General features: G+C 49.6%; 1 non-coding gene and 1 pseudogene across 1 annotated transcript; one reads left to right on the top strand and one right to left on the bottom strand.

Annotated features, from left to right (window-relative positions):
* Positions 1-8,077: 8,077 nt before the first annotated feature.
* On the bottom strand, positions 8,078-8,241 carry LOC115638429. Its single transcript, XR_003997432.1, has one exon. It is a non-coding gene; the product is annotated as a U1 spliceosomal RNA (small nuclear RNA).
* A 3,123-nt stretch (positions 8,242-11,364) lies between these two features.
* On the top strand, positions 11,365-11,473 carry LOC115638439 (annotated as a pseudogene).
* The last annotated feature ends 3,507 nt before the right edge of the window (positions 11,474-14,980 follow it).

Below are 14,980 nucleotides of genomic sequence, written 5' to 3'. Positions count from 1 at the left end.
GGATAAGAGGGCATTCACAGCCCAATTCTCTATCCTAACCCTGAGCCCTCTACTGTACTCTGAATTTCTCATTCTAACCCCACCCCAGAGTCTGCACCCCCAGAGCCAGTGCCTTCATCCCTCTGCACTCCAACTCTCTGTCCTATGTACCCTGATGTAGGGTGTACTAATAATATTAATTTGGATAATTTGATCAAAATTTAATTGATTAGCTTACATGTTATTTAATTTAATTGACTTCCAAAGTTACATTTGCATTACTGCTATTCAAAAGATACATATGGCATTATATGCAACAAAGATTTGGTTAATATACTCACAGCCTTCCTTGATAACCTGGTGGTAAGAGACACAGGACCAGCCTTGCAGTTCAGGTTTCTCAATTCCTAAGTGAAAGATGCAGTGCTTAGAAAAAGCTAAGTATCAGAGGGGTAGCCGTGTTAGTCTGGATCTGTAAAAGCAGCAAAGAATCCTGTGGCACCTTATAGACTAACAGACGTTTTGGAGCATGAGCTTTCGTGGGTGAATACCCACTTCTTCAGATGCATGTGGTGGAAATTTCCAGGGGCAGGTATATATATGCTAGCAAGCAAGCTAGAGATAATGAGGTCAGTTCAATCAGGGAGGATGAGGCCCTGTTCTAGCAGTTGAGGTGTGAAAACCAAGAGAGGAGAAACTGGTTCTGTAGTTGGCAAGCCATTCACAGTCTTTGTTCAATCCTGAGCTGATGGTGTCAAATTTGCAGATGAACTGAAGCTCAGCAGTTTCTCTTTGAAGTCTGGTCCTGAAGTTTTTTTGCTGCAGGATGGCCACCTTAAGGTCTGCTATAGTGTGGCCAGGGAAGTTGAAGTGCTCTCCTACAGGTTTTTGTATATTGCCATTCCTAATGTCTGATTTGTGTCCATTTATCCTTTTCCATAGAGACTGTCCAGTTTGGCCGATGTACATAGCAGAGGGGCATTGCTGGCATATGATGGCGTATATTACATTGGTGGATGTGCAGGTGAATGAAGCAGTGATGGTGTGGCTGATCTGGTTAGGTCCTGTGATGGTGTCGCTGGTGTAGATATGTGGGCAGAGTTGGCATCGAGGTTTGTTGTATGGACCAGACTTCAAAGAGAAACGGCTGAGCTTCAGTTCATCTGCAAATTTGACACCGTCAGCTCAGGATTGAACAAAGACTGTGAATGGCTTGCCAACTACAGAACCAGTTTCTCCTCTCTTGGTTTTCACACCTCAACTGCTAGAACAGGGCCTCATCCTCCCTGATTGAACTGACCTCGTTATCTCTAGCTTGCTTGCTAGCATATATATACCTGCCCCTGGAAATTTCCACCACATGCATCTGACGAAGTGGGTATTCACCCACGAAAGATCATGCTCCAAAACGTCTGTTAGTCTATAAGGTGCCACAGGATTCTTTGCTGCTTTTACAGATCCAGACTAACACGGCTACCCTCTGATACTTGACACCATGCAAGGCACTGCATTTAGCCGTATGGAATGGAAATCCATCAACCTCATGAAGAAACTTGCACAAATACAGACAGATATCATCTTCCTTTCCAAATGCAAACGGATGGACATCATACCAAATGGACTAAAGGTAAAAAATCCACTGCTATCTACATACTACACAGACCACAGTGAGAGATTATGCCATACTCTATCAAAAAAACTGAGGAACCACCTGATCAGCATCCTATACAGCAAACAGGAAAACATCAAAAAAGAGCTCTCCAACCTGGAGACTCTCATTAATAACCAAACTTCTATACAAACGGACTTCACTAGAATAAGACAGGAGATCTACATTACTCACTTCACCTCTCTTCAAAGGAAAAAGGACTGTAAGCTGTCTAAACTCCTACCTGCCACATGGGGCCACAACAGTGGTACCCCTAACCCACCCAGCAATATCGTCAATCTATCCAACTACACACTCAGCCCAGAAGAAAAGTCTGTCCTATCTCGGGGACTCTCTTTCTTCCCTGCCACCCCTACCAACATGATACAGTTCTGTGGCGATCTGGAAGCCTACTTTCGCCGTCTCCGACTCAAAGAATACTTCCAGGACAACACTGAACAGTGCACTGATACACGGGTGCCCTCCCACCAACAGCACAAGAAAAAGAACTCCACATGGACTCCTCCTGAGGGTCGAAATGACAGCCTGGACCTATACATTGAATGCTTCCGCCGGCGTGCACAGGCAGAAATCGTGGAACAACAACATCGCTTGCCTCACAACCTAAGTCGTGCAGAACGCAATGCCATCACAGCCTCAGAAACCACCCTGACATTATCATCAAAGAGGCTGATAAAGGAGGTGCCGTTGTCATCATGAACAGGTCTGACTATCAAAAGGAGGCAGCCAGACAACTCTCCAATACCAAATTCTACAGGCCACTTCCCTCAGATCCCACTGAGGAATACACTAAGAAAGTACAGCATCTACTCAGGACACTCCCTACACTAACACCAGAAGAAATCAACATACCCCTAGAGCCCCGACCAGGGTTATTCTATCTACTACCCAAGATCCACAAACCCGGAAATCCTGGACGCCCCATCATCTCGGGCATTGGCACTCTCACTGAAGGACTGTCTGGATATATGGACTCTCTACTCAGACCCTATGCCACCAGCACTCCCAGCTATCTCCGCGATACCACTGATTTCCTGAGGAAACTACAATGCATTGGTGACCTCCCAGAAAACACCATCCTAGCCACCATGGATGTAGAGGCTCTCTACACAAACATCCCACACACAGATGGAATACAAGCTGTCAGAAAAACTATCCCTGATGATGCCACAGCACAGCTGGCTGCTGAGCTCTGTGCCTTTATACTTACACACAACTATTTCAAATTTGATGACAATATATATCTCCAGATCAGTGGCACTGCTATGGGCACCCGCATGGCCCCACAATATGCCAATATCTTCATGGCCGACCTGGAACAACGCTTCCTCAGCTCTCATCCACTCACACCCCTTCTCTATCTACGCTACATTGATGACATCTTCATCATCTGGACCCACGGGAAGGAGACTCTGGAAAAATTCCACCATGATTTCAACAGCTTCCACCTCACCATCAGCCTCAGCCTGGACCAATCTACACGGGAGGTCCACTTTCTTGACATCACGGTGCAAATAAGTGATGGTCACATTAACACCACCCTATATCGAAAACCCACCAACCGCTATGCCTACCTTCATGCCTCCAGCTTTCATCCCGGGCACATCCCACGATCCATTGTCTACAGCCAAGCACTGAGGTACAACCGCATCTGCTCTAACCCTTCAGACAGAGACCAACACCTACAAAATCTCCACCAAGCATTCTCAAAACTACAATACCCGCATGAGGAAATAAGGAAACAGATCAACAGAGCCAGACGTGTACCCAGAAGCCTCCTACTGCAAGACAAACCCAAGAGAGAAACCAACAGGACTCCACTGCCCATCACATACAGCCCCCAGCTAAAACCCCTCCAACGCATCATCAAGGATCTACAACCCATCCTGGACAATGATCCCACACTTTCACAGGCCTTGGATGGCAGGCCAATCCTTGCCCACAGACAACCTGCCAACCTGAAACATATTCTCACCAGTAACTGCACACCACACCATAATAACTCTAGCTCAGGAACCAATCCATGCAACAAACCTCGATGCCAACTCTGCCCACATATCTACACCAGCGACACCATCACAGGACCTAACCAGATCAGCCACACCATCACTGCTTCATTCACCTGCACATCCACCAATGTAATATATGCCATCATATGCCAGCAATGCCCCTCTGCTATGTACATCGGCCAAACTGGACAGTCTCTACGGAAAAGGATAAATGGACACAAATCAGACATTAGGAATGGCAATATACAAAAACCTGTAGGAGAGCACTTCAACTTCCCTGGCCACACTATAGCAGACCTTAAGGTGGCCATCCTGCAGCAAAAAAACTTCAGGACCAGACTTCAAAGAGAAACTGCTGAGCTTCAGTTCATCTGCAAATTTGACACCATCAGCTCAGGATTGAACAAAGACTGTGAATGGCTTGCCAATTACAGAACCAGTTTCTCCTCTCTTGGTTTTCACACCTCAACTGCTAGAACAGGGTCTCATCCTCCCTGATTGAATTGACCTCGTTATCTCTACCTTGCTTGCTAGCACACATATATATATATACCTGCCCCTGGATATTTCCATTACATGCATCTGAGGAAGTGGGTATTCAGCCACGAAAGCTCATGCTCCAAAACGTCTGTTAGTCTATAAGGTGCCACAGGATTCTTTGCTGCTTTTGCAGTCCTGTGGTTTGACCAGATGCTTGGGATTCTCACAGCTTTGCCTGATGCCCACAAGCTTGGCCATTTTGCTTGCAGCCACATGTTGCCTCTTGTCCACATGGCACTTGAAGGAAGGAGTGCCAGGGCCAGGCTTAATAGTCAGGGCTAGGCAGGATGGAGGAAGAGTCCCAGGCTGGAGCCCAACACACCTTTCCTGCTCTGGACACCTACAGCAGAGGCAGCTGGTGCTGACAGCTCCAAGGGAAGGCTTAAAAGCTACAAAGCAACTGAGGGAGGGGCAAGAGGAGGGGAGGACCATGCTTATGCATGGCCAGCAGACAGCCACAAAGACACCCGGCCAGCCTGCTCTCTGGCATGCCAAACCCCCACTGAAGACGTGCTTAATACACTCAGTGATCAGGAGGAAAACCTGCTTAGCTTGGAAGGAAGCGAGGAAAAAGAGCGAGTGAAAAAAATAACCAGCGAGAGAGCGAGAGCGAAAAGAACGTGAAAGGCAGAGAAAGAAATAAAGGGAGAGAAAAAAAAACAAGAAAAAGAAGGAAAGAAAGGAAGAGCATGAGAGATAGAGGGGAAAAAAGAAAGCAAGAACATGCAAGCTAGAGAAGGAAAGGAATGAAAAAGAATGAATGAACCACAAGCACTAGTTGAAGCTGGAATGGGACAGTCAGAGAAAGGACAGACTGACCCGTTAAGCAAGGTTGCACCCCAGATTCTCCATGTTGGGGGCACAGGCCCCCTATTTCCATCCTGGCCCTGCTTGGAGGGACCATGCATAGGTGCCTATTGGCACTCCCATGCTCTGTGGAGGGGGGCAAGCCCCCCCATACCCTCAGGGCAGCTGAAAGCGGGTTCAGGCCCCAGTGAAAGTTTTTTTCAGGCCCCCCAGCAAGGTGGATCAGCTAAACAGGGCAATGAAGCCAGGGAAACCAGGCCCTGCGGCATCTTCTGAACCGCCAGGCCCCGGTAATCTGTATCGGCTTTCCCCTTGCATGGTAATGGTGGGGCACTCACGCACTGCCACGCTTTTTAGTATCATGACTATTTATCTGTACAAAAGCAGCACCTACAGAGAGCGGGGCAGACTCAAACCCCTGTTATGCCAGGGGCTGCACAGACACAGAGAAAGTCCCTGCCCCAGCTGAGGTCAGGGCCTCGTTGGGCAGGCGCTGCCCAGACACAGCGAGAGACAGGCCATGTCCCAGAGAGTTTAAAGCCTCCATACCCAAAAAGTGGGAGGAGAAACCGAGGCCCAGGGTCACACAACAGCACTAAGAGTAGAATCCAGGAGTCCTGGCTACTCTTGCTCTAACCACTAGACTCCACTCTGCTCCCAGAGATGGGGCTAGAACCCAGGAGTCCTGGCTCACCAAAAGGGGGGGAGTGGGGTCTAGTGGTTAGAGGAAGGGAGGCTGGGAGCCAGGACTCCAGGGTTCCATTTCCAGTGCTGGGATCAGGCACCAGCGCTCCAAGCATGTGCTTGGGGCAGCACTTTCCAAGGGGTGGCACTCCAGCCCCTACCCCTCCCCCTTTTTTGGGGGGGAGGCATGGAAAAACCCAGGAGCCAGCCCTGAACCAAGATGTTCCCTGTCAGCTGAGGCTTTCAGGCTGAGCTGGAGCTGACCCTGCAATTCTGGCTTCAGTAGGAAGATGGCGCTCACGGCAGCCTGAAGTGCATAGGCTGGACTGCAGTTCAGGCTGCCCTGCTGCTGCAGAGCCGGAGCGTCATCCCCCGTAGGGGCAGCTCTACGCACCAGCAAAGCACCTGCTTGGGGCAGCCCAATTGCAAGGGCGGCATGGGAGCTGAGAACCAATAGGGGGCTCTGGGAGCTGTAGTTTCTTGGTTAGCTCCCTGCCTGTAGAGCCAGCCCTGGAGCAGGGAAAGAACTACATTTCCCAGCATTCCCTTGGCCACTACCAACTGGAAAGGAAGGAGGGGGACCTCATGCGGCAGCCTGCTGTGAGTGGAGAGTTGCACTGTGAATGGCAGGGAGACCGTATTTTAACATTCAGAAAACAGGACACCCCAGGGGGAGGGAAGCCCCACCCTGCCACCATCCACTCCCTCCGACTGCCCCCCACAGAAACCCCAACCCATCCAAACCCCCTGCTCCCTGTCCCCTGATCACCCCCTCCTGGGAGCCCTGCCCCAACTGCCCCCGAGGACCCCACCCCCTATCTAAGTGCCACTGGTCCATGTCCCCTGATTGCCCCCTCCCAGGACCGCATCCCCTATCTAAGCACCACTGGTCCTTGTCCCTTGATTGCCCCCTCCCGGAACCCCTGCCCTTAACTGCCCCTTGGAACCGCACCCCTTAAGCCTCCTTTCTCCTTGTCCCCAACAACTCCCTCCTGAGACCCCCCTAACTTCCCCCCCAGGACCCCACCCCCTACCTGTCCCCTGACAAACTCCTGGGACTCCCATGCCTATCCAACCGCTTCCTGTCCCCTGATTGCCCCACAAAAGCTCTGACCCATCTAACCCCCCTTTCTCCCTGCCCCTGACTGCCGCCCGGAATCTTCACCCCATCCAACACCCCCTGCTCCTTGACTGCCCCCCGGGAACCCCATACCGCTTCTCCAACATCCCAGCCCCCTTACTGTGCCACTCAGACCAGCTTGTCTGGCTCCACGCAGCTCCAGACACGCTGCTGCATACATGCTGCCGTTCTCCCCCGCAGAGCCCACAGCCCTCCCCTCCCCCACACACACCCCCAGCACCTGCCTTCCAGATCTGAACACCTCAAAATTCAGGAGTGCTCAAGCTCAGTGTGGGCAGCTGGTACTTCATTTCTCCCAAAACAAATATACTGATCCACTGTAATTTCCTGTAGAAAAAGTAGGATGAAATTGAGCAAGAAATGCTTCCCCGTGGTTATTAGGACTGGAATTGCTATTCTCAACAGCCATTGCCTTTTTTTGTTTGTTTGTTTAAAAGGAAGACAGTGATATTGCATTGGGTGCAGGTGGAGGTGGGGGAGAGCCAAGGGCTGGGGCGGCAGGAAGTGAGGGGGCACTGGTGGGGAGGCACCCAGGGCTGCGGCAGCAGCGGGGTGGAGGGGGGACACTGGTGGGGGGGAAAGGGGAAGCAGCGCTGGGGAAGCAAGGGGTGTGGGGGGGGTGAAAGCCCAGGCTTGGGGCAGCAGGTGGGTGCGGGGAGGGATGACTCCAGGGCTGGGACGGGGGGCAGACATTTTTTTTGCTTGGGGAGGCAAAAAACCTAGAGCTGGCCCTGATCCCATGATTAGGGGGCTGGAAGACAGGGCAGGGGGCGAGGCTGCCTGTTGGATGAGGGGACTGGGTGGGACAGGCGTTTTGGACAGGCCATCCTCCCATCAAAGGAGGAAGAGCCCAAGAGGGAGGGCTGGGTAAGAAGCTACAAGCAGAGAAAGAAGCAGAGCAGGCAGGCAGCTCCCCTTAGAGCAAAAGAAGGGATTGGTCCAAGCCCCCCCAAAAGCAGATTAGAGAGCAGACCAGCTGCAAAAAACCAGGGAAGGTCAAGAAAGCACAGAACCTTGTAAGCCACAGGTAAAATTTCAGAGCTGAGCTTTGCTTTTTCTCTGTTGGCCCTATCATCAGGGGGAATGACAAAGATGCCAAGAACTACAGGGCCTGCAGAAAAGAGCAGTCACACAGATGAAAAACTGCTTTTGTCAAAACCAACCACACAGCTGCATGCTGTGCCAAGCATACCCAGTCTACTGACCAACACTCCCCAAAACTTTTATTTTTCTGTCTTTTCAACCAATCAGGAGAAAGCATGAACATAGTCCCCTATTATCACAGATTGTGTAGTCAAGCTTCCTACATTTAGGAAAAGTACAGGGGTCAACACACCCACAATACAATGGATAAGCCTCACGCTGAGAAACCCACCTTCATGATTATGGTATCTCTCCTGCCACGTAAGTAGGAGCTCCTACTACCCAGCCACCGCCCACCCTCACTCTCCCCAGATTTATAAGACACGGGGCGGACCGCCGCGCCCCAACACCCGGCCTCACCCACACCATCCCCCACTGCTGACAGCTGCCCCGCCGCATCCCCGAGGCCCCTCCCTTCTCCACGCCGAGCTCCCGGTGCCAAAGACGGGCCCTGCTGGGCAGCCTGCCTCCACTCCCACAATGCTCTGCTCACACACAGATCTGCATACATGCTCATGCAGCTCCGCTCCTCTGCTCGGGCCCCTCCCCCCGCCTGCCAGGGCCAGGGCTCTTGCTTGCCCTGTAGTGGTAGCCGGGTCCCGTCCCAGGCATCCAGGCTATCAGAGAGACGACATGGCGCACCTGCTGCTGGGGAAAGAGTGCAGCTTGCATTTTGCTGCTCTCTCTCCCCACCGGAAGTTGGTCCAATACAAGAACGACCTCCCCTTCCTTGTCTCACGTCAGTTTTTCCTCAGTGCAGAAGGTCGGGTGTTGTCAGCCACTCTCCAGAAACTGGAAGGCCACTTCATTCCTTTTGTTACCTGCCAAGTAAGGCTGAGTGCACTGGCAGGCAGCGCCGTCTGAAGAAGTGGAAGATTGGACAAAAGACCAGCGCAGAGTATAAAAATATTGCTCAGGCAGACAGGAGTGAAATCAAGAAGGGCAGCTCATGCTTGGAGTTGCAGCTAGAAAGAGATGTTAAGAGTAACAACAAGAAGGGTTTCTTCAGATATGTTAGCAACAAGAAGAAAGTCAAGGAAAGTGTGGGCCCCTTACTGAATGAGGGAGGCAACCTAGTGACAGAGGATGTGGAAAAAGTTAATATACTCAGTGCTTTCCCTCCTCCCTCCCGCCCCCCTCTGCATGAACAAAATCAGCTCCCAGACTGCTGAACTGGGCAGCACAGAATGGATAGGAGGTGACCAGCCCCCTGTGGAGAAAGAAGTGGTTCGACACTATTTAGAAAAGCTGGGCGAGCACGAATCCATGGGGCTCCATGCGATGCATCCAAGGGTGCTAAATGAGTTGGCGGGTGTAATTGCAGGGCCATTGGCTATTATCTTTGAAAAGTCATGGTGATCGGGGAAGGTCCCGGATGACTGGAAAAAGGCTAATGTAATGCCCATCTTTCAAAAAGGGAAGAAAGAAGGAGGATCAGGGGAACTATAGGCCAGTCAGCCTCACCTCAGTCCCTGGAAAAATCATGGAGCAGGTCCTCGAGGAATCAATTCTGAAGCACTCAGAGGAGAGGCAAGTGATCAGGAGCAGTCAGCATGGATTCAGCAAGGGCAAGTCATGCCTAACTAACCGAATTGCCTTCTGTGAGGAGATAATTGGGTCTGGGGATGAGGGGAAAGCAATGGAGGTGTTACTCCTTGACTTTTATCAAAGATTTTGATACAATCTCCCACAGTATTCTTGTCGATAAATTCAAGAAGTACTGGCTGGATGAATGGACTATAAGGTGGACAGAAAGCTGGCCAGGTCATTGGGTTCAGCAGGTAGTGATCAATGGCTCCACGTCTAATTGGCAGCCGATATCAAGCAGCGTGCCCCAAGGGTCAGTCCTGGGGCCAGTTGTGTTCAACATCTACATTAATGATCTGGAGGATGGCGTGGATTGCACTCTTAGCAAGTTTGCAGATGACACTAAACTGGGAGGAGGGTAGATACACTGCAGGGTAGGGATAGGATACAGAGGGACCTAAACAAGTTAGAGGATTGGGCCAAAAAAAACCTGATGAGGTTCAGCAAGGACAAGTGCCCAGTCCTACACTTAGGATGGAAGAATCCCATGCACTGCTCCAGACTAGGGACCGAATGGCTAGGCAGCAGTTCTGCAGAAAAGGACCTAGGGGTTACAGTGGACGAGAAGCTGGATATGAGTCGACAGTGTGCCCTTGTTGCCAAGAAGGCTAACGGCATTTTGGACTGTATACATAGGGGCATTGCCAGCAGATCGAGGGACGTGATCGTTCCCTTCTATTCAACATTGGTGAGGCCTCATCTGGAGTACCGTGTCCAGTTTTGGGCCCCACACTACAAGAAGGATGTGGAAAAACTGAAAAGAGTCCTGCCTAGGGCAACAAAAATGATTAGTGGGCTGGAAGACATGACTTACGAGGAGAGGCTGAGGGAACTGGGATTGTTTAGTCTGCAGAAGAGAAGAATGAGGGGGGATTGATCACTGCTTTCAACTACCTGAAAGGGGGTTCCAAAGAGGATGGATCTAGACTGTTCTCAGTGGTACCAGATGACAGAACAAAAGGAGCAATGGTCCCAAGTTGCAGTGGGGAAGGTTTAGGTTGGATACTAGGAAAACTCTTTTTCACGAGGAGGGTGGTGAAGCACTGGAATGGGTTCTCCAGGGAGGTGGTGGAATCTCCTTCCTTAGAAGTTTTTAAGGTCAGGCTTGACAAAGCCCTGGCTGGGATGATTTAGTTGGGGATTGGGTTGGACCAGATGACCTCCTGAGGTCCCTTCCAACCCTGATATTCCATGATTTTTAAGCTGTTCCTGTGTATCAAGGTGAGCTGCAGCTCAGCGAACTCCAAGGATCTGAGGCCAGCTACTTTGCAGGAGAGGCGGACCAAGCAGCAAGTACAACACGGGGTCGCATCCCGGCCGGCAGATAGAATCTCATGTCCAAGATCCCGGCTCCTGTTCCTTTGCAAAGTGTGTGCTTTTGCTCCAGATTTTAGCTATGGGCCAAGTGCCCTCTAGCTTTTCATCCGGGCTCTGTCCTCCATGCGCCTGGCCATCAGCGGGACTGTCTCAGGAGAGCAGCTTTCCCACCCCCGCCGCATCCCAATCTCCACCCAGCTGGGGAAGGAGCAGAGGCAGCCCGGAGAAAAGATTCCTTTGAGCCCCGGAGACGGCCGGAGCATCTTATTTGCATACCCACAGTGCATTGCCCACAGCGAAGCGAGTCCCTGGTCAAGGGGCTGGTTTTGCTGCCTGTGTCCCCGGTTCCCATGATCCAACTCGGGCTGTCAATCTGGTCAATTCCATTTCCTCTAAAAGCTAGCGCTTTAGCGGGCTGTGAGAGTACTCACCCTGACTTGTGGTAGCATAGGCGGTTGCCACCACAGCGCCTCTGCAGGGTGGTCTCTGTACTCTGCTTTCTCTTCAGTTTGTATAAATCTTTTACTAAAGATTTTTGTAGAGAGGAGCATTTATGAGTTTGTACCCAATTTTTTGAGGCTTTGCTTTGGCAAGACTGTTCCCTGTTGTGAAAAAAACAGAACGCACTACCTGAACTGGTGTAAGTGGCTCAAGCTTTTCTATTAGTGTATGAAAACACCTCAGAGCTCTGAAAATGACTTTTTGGGATTTTCTGCCTTTTTTTTTGAGCTCATTGTGTTAGTGAGATGGCTTGTGAGCTAGCAGGGGACTGTTCTGTGATGTGTATTCTGCTGGCTTTTTTGGTTTTGTAAGTTTTTGGTTATCACGGTTGAAGAGCAGCAAAGAAATGCCTTGTTGTTTGTGTTAAGGTTTCGTTTGTCCTAAGAGGGTATGGTTTGGAGTCATTTGTGACTCTTGGGTTAGTTATTGGCAACAGCTTATTATTGGGCCCCTGAGTTGAAAGGCTGCTCTTGCAGATTTTAATTTGTCATTGTTGGAAGGTCAGTTAAAGAGCTGCTTTCTTAATCGAGTCCGTGAGGGTTCTTACGCCGCCCTCCATAATATACCTTCAAGAAGGTGATTGCATGGTTTCCCTCATCTCCCCACAGAAGAGAAATTGTCCATCCCTTTCCTGTTGGGAAAACACCAGTGTTTTCAAAGGTTTTGCCCAGATGAGGGATAGTTCATAGGAGCAGAAGAAGAGGAAGGTTGTGGCCCTTTGAGTCAGATTCCTAGCATTTAAGGCCAGAAGGAAGCAGCCGATCACCTCAGAGGGACTAAGGGGCACCAGTGCCCCAAATAGCGAGGAACTGCTTTGATGCAATTGACTGTATGATTGAGATAGTTGTGTGGGAAGGAGCAGAAAAAAACATCGGAGCTGCGGAATAGCACTTGCATAGGCTTTCTTTGGCTACATCTACACTACAGAATAAATTCGAATTAGCTTAAATCGATTTTATAAAACAGATATTATAAAGTCGATTGTGTGCGTCCACACTAGGCACATTAATTCGGTGGTGTGCGTCCGTGATCCGAGGCTAGCATCGATTTCTGGAGCGGTGCACTGTGGGTAGCTACTGTAAAATAATGAGGCCAATAACGTCGATTTGCAGCCACACTAACCCTAATCCGATATAGTAATATCGATTTTAGCGTTACTCCTCTCAGGCCACGTCCAGACTAGGTATTAAAATCGATTTTAGATACGCAACTTCAGCTACGAGAATAACGTAGCTGAAGTCGAATTTCTAAAATCGAGGTACTCACCAGTCTGGACGGCGCTGCATCGATGTCCGCGGCTCTCCGTGTCGATTCCGGAACTCCGTTTGGATTGATGGAGTTCCGGAATTGATGTAAGCGCGCTCGGGGATCGATACATCGTGTCCAGACTAGACGCGATATATCGATCCCCGAGCTATCGATTTTAACCCGCCGATGCCGCGGGTTAGTCTGGACGAGGGCTCATTTTGTAGGAGTACAGAAATCGATTTAAAGAGCCCTTTAAATCGATATAAAGAGCAGTGTAGTGTGGACGGGTGCAGCGTTAAATCGATTTAACGCTGTTAAAATCAGTTTAACAGCGTAGTGTAGACCATGTCTTTGCCCTGGTTTGCTGTAAGAGTTAAGAGTGAGAGATTGGTAGTCACAGGTCAGTGGGTGGACTTATGGAAATTAGAAGTCTAGAGGGGAAACCAGCAAGAGGAAGGCATCTGCAAGACTTGTCTGTCTTTGAACAGAATTGTGTGTTAAGGGTTCTTGCTTTGAATTCTTCCACTGGAGTCGTTTCGGGGAAGTGAGTCAGTCTCATGTAGACCTCCCTAGTTATGGTGTTTGTTGCGTATCTGGGAGCTTGTCCTGGTGAGGTAGAAATGGGTGGGTGAAGGGGTGTGTGTGCGTGGCAGACTGTTAGCATTGCTTTTTGGTGCTCAGATCAAAGCATGGTGTCTCTTGTGGTCAGTGCAATCTGTCATATGTCCTTACTGTGAGAACTGTATATTAGCTTGATTTTTGAAATGAGGGGATTAGAACACAGGAGCTTGTTTTGTTTACCCCATGCATCGACTTGGTATTGTAGTGTCTCTAGAAACACTGTATCTTTTTTAGGGGAAAGCCTTCTGGTTAGAAAAACAGAAAAGGGTTGAATTGTGATGATCTTTCTTTCAAACAGATTTTTTTGAAATAGCAGAAACGTCTGGTGTCTTTAGTGTTTTTGTTTCTTTATGATAAACACATTACAGTTATGGTTTCTTGGGAAGTGTTTTGTGAGTCTGCAGATGTGAGAGGTTCTTCTTTGTCTTGCTAGAGAATTATTTAAGAAGCTGGACTCCTTCTTTCTCCTGTGAGTCTTTTCAACAGTATGAGGGACAAATGCTTTCCAGACTCTGAGTCTGTTGGGGAGATGGTTGTTTTTTTGTTTTTGTTTTTCTTGGGGTGGGAGCTTGGTAATATTTGAGATTACATGTACATCAACAACTGCGTGAGTTGCAAAGACTTCTCCCCACCCGACCGACGTTCTATGTATCTTGGTTAGTAAGATCGAGACAAGGCACTAGGTGTCGTGCTGCACCCGGCACACAGGGGCCCCAATCCTGATTTTCCCCCCCCAAACCTACTGTGATCTAAATGCTAAATAATTCTTCCAATTATTGCCACCCTCACTATTGGAAAATGCCCAAAATCACGACAGTGGCTTACAAATCATGAGGATTCTTTTTTTAAAAAATGTCAGGTGGGTTTATCTATCTTTCCCTTCCGGTTTTCTGAACCAGGCAAGCTAGAAGCTTACCTTTCTAGTGCAGCCAGAGCCCCAGAGAGCAGGAGCCCCCGGCGACAGGGGCTGGCAGGCAGTGGGGTTCCTCACGGTTGTGTATTCCACACTTTGATCTCACCCACCAAGTATCAAGTGTGATCTCCTCAGTCACTAGAACAGCCTTAACATGGAGTCACAGACAGCCCCCTTGGGCACCCTGACTCTATCTTGACACCCAGGTGTAGCAGAAGCTGCTGTAACATGCAAACTCTGTATGTCTGTCATGGTATAATTCCCCACTCTGAACCTTAGCGTCCAAATGGTGGGGTACCAGCATGAATTCCTCTAAGCTCAATTACCAGCTTAGTACTTGTAGCGCTGCCACCAACCAGGAATTCCAGTGCCTGGTACACTCTGGTCCCCCAAAAACCTTGCCCGGGGACCCCCAAGACCCAGACCCTCTGGATCTTAACACAAGGAAAGTAAACCCTTTCCCTCACCGTTGCCTCTCCCAGGTTTCCCCTCCCTGGGTTACCCTGGAAGATCACTGTGATTCAAACTCCATGAATCTTAAACAGAGAGGAAAATGCACCTTCCCCCCTCCTTCTCTCTCCACCTCCCAGACTCTCCCTGAGAGAGATAGTAATCCTAACACAGAGAGAAATTTGCCTCTCTCTCCCCCTTCCCTCCTTTCTCCCCACCAATTCCCTGGTGAATCCAGACCCCATCCCCTGGGGTCTCACCAGAACAAAAAAAACAATCAGGTTCTTGAACAAGAAAAGCTTTTAATTAAAGAAAGAAAAAACAGTAAAAATTATCTTTGTAAATTTAAGATGGAATATGTTACAGGGTCT

The sequence above is a fragment of the Gopherus evgoodei genome, chromosome 21 (genome assembly GCF_007399415.2).
Source record: "Gopherus evgoodei ecotype Sinaloan lineage chromosome 21, rGopEvg1_v1.p, whole genome shotgun sequence".
In the NCBI taxonomy this organism is placed as follows: domain Eukaryota; kingdom Metazoa; phylum Chordata; order Testudines; family Testudinidae; genus Gopherus; species Gopherus evgoodei.
The sequence above is the reverse complement of the archived record's forward strand: the minus strand, read 5'-3'. Positions and strand labels throughout refer to the sequence as shown.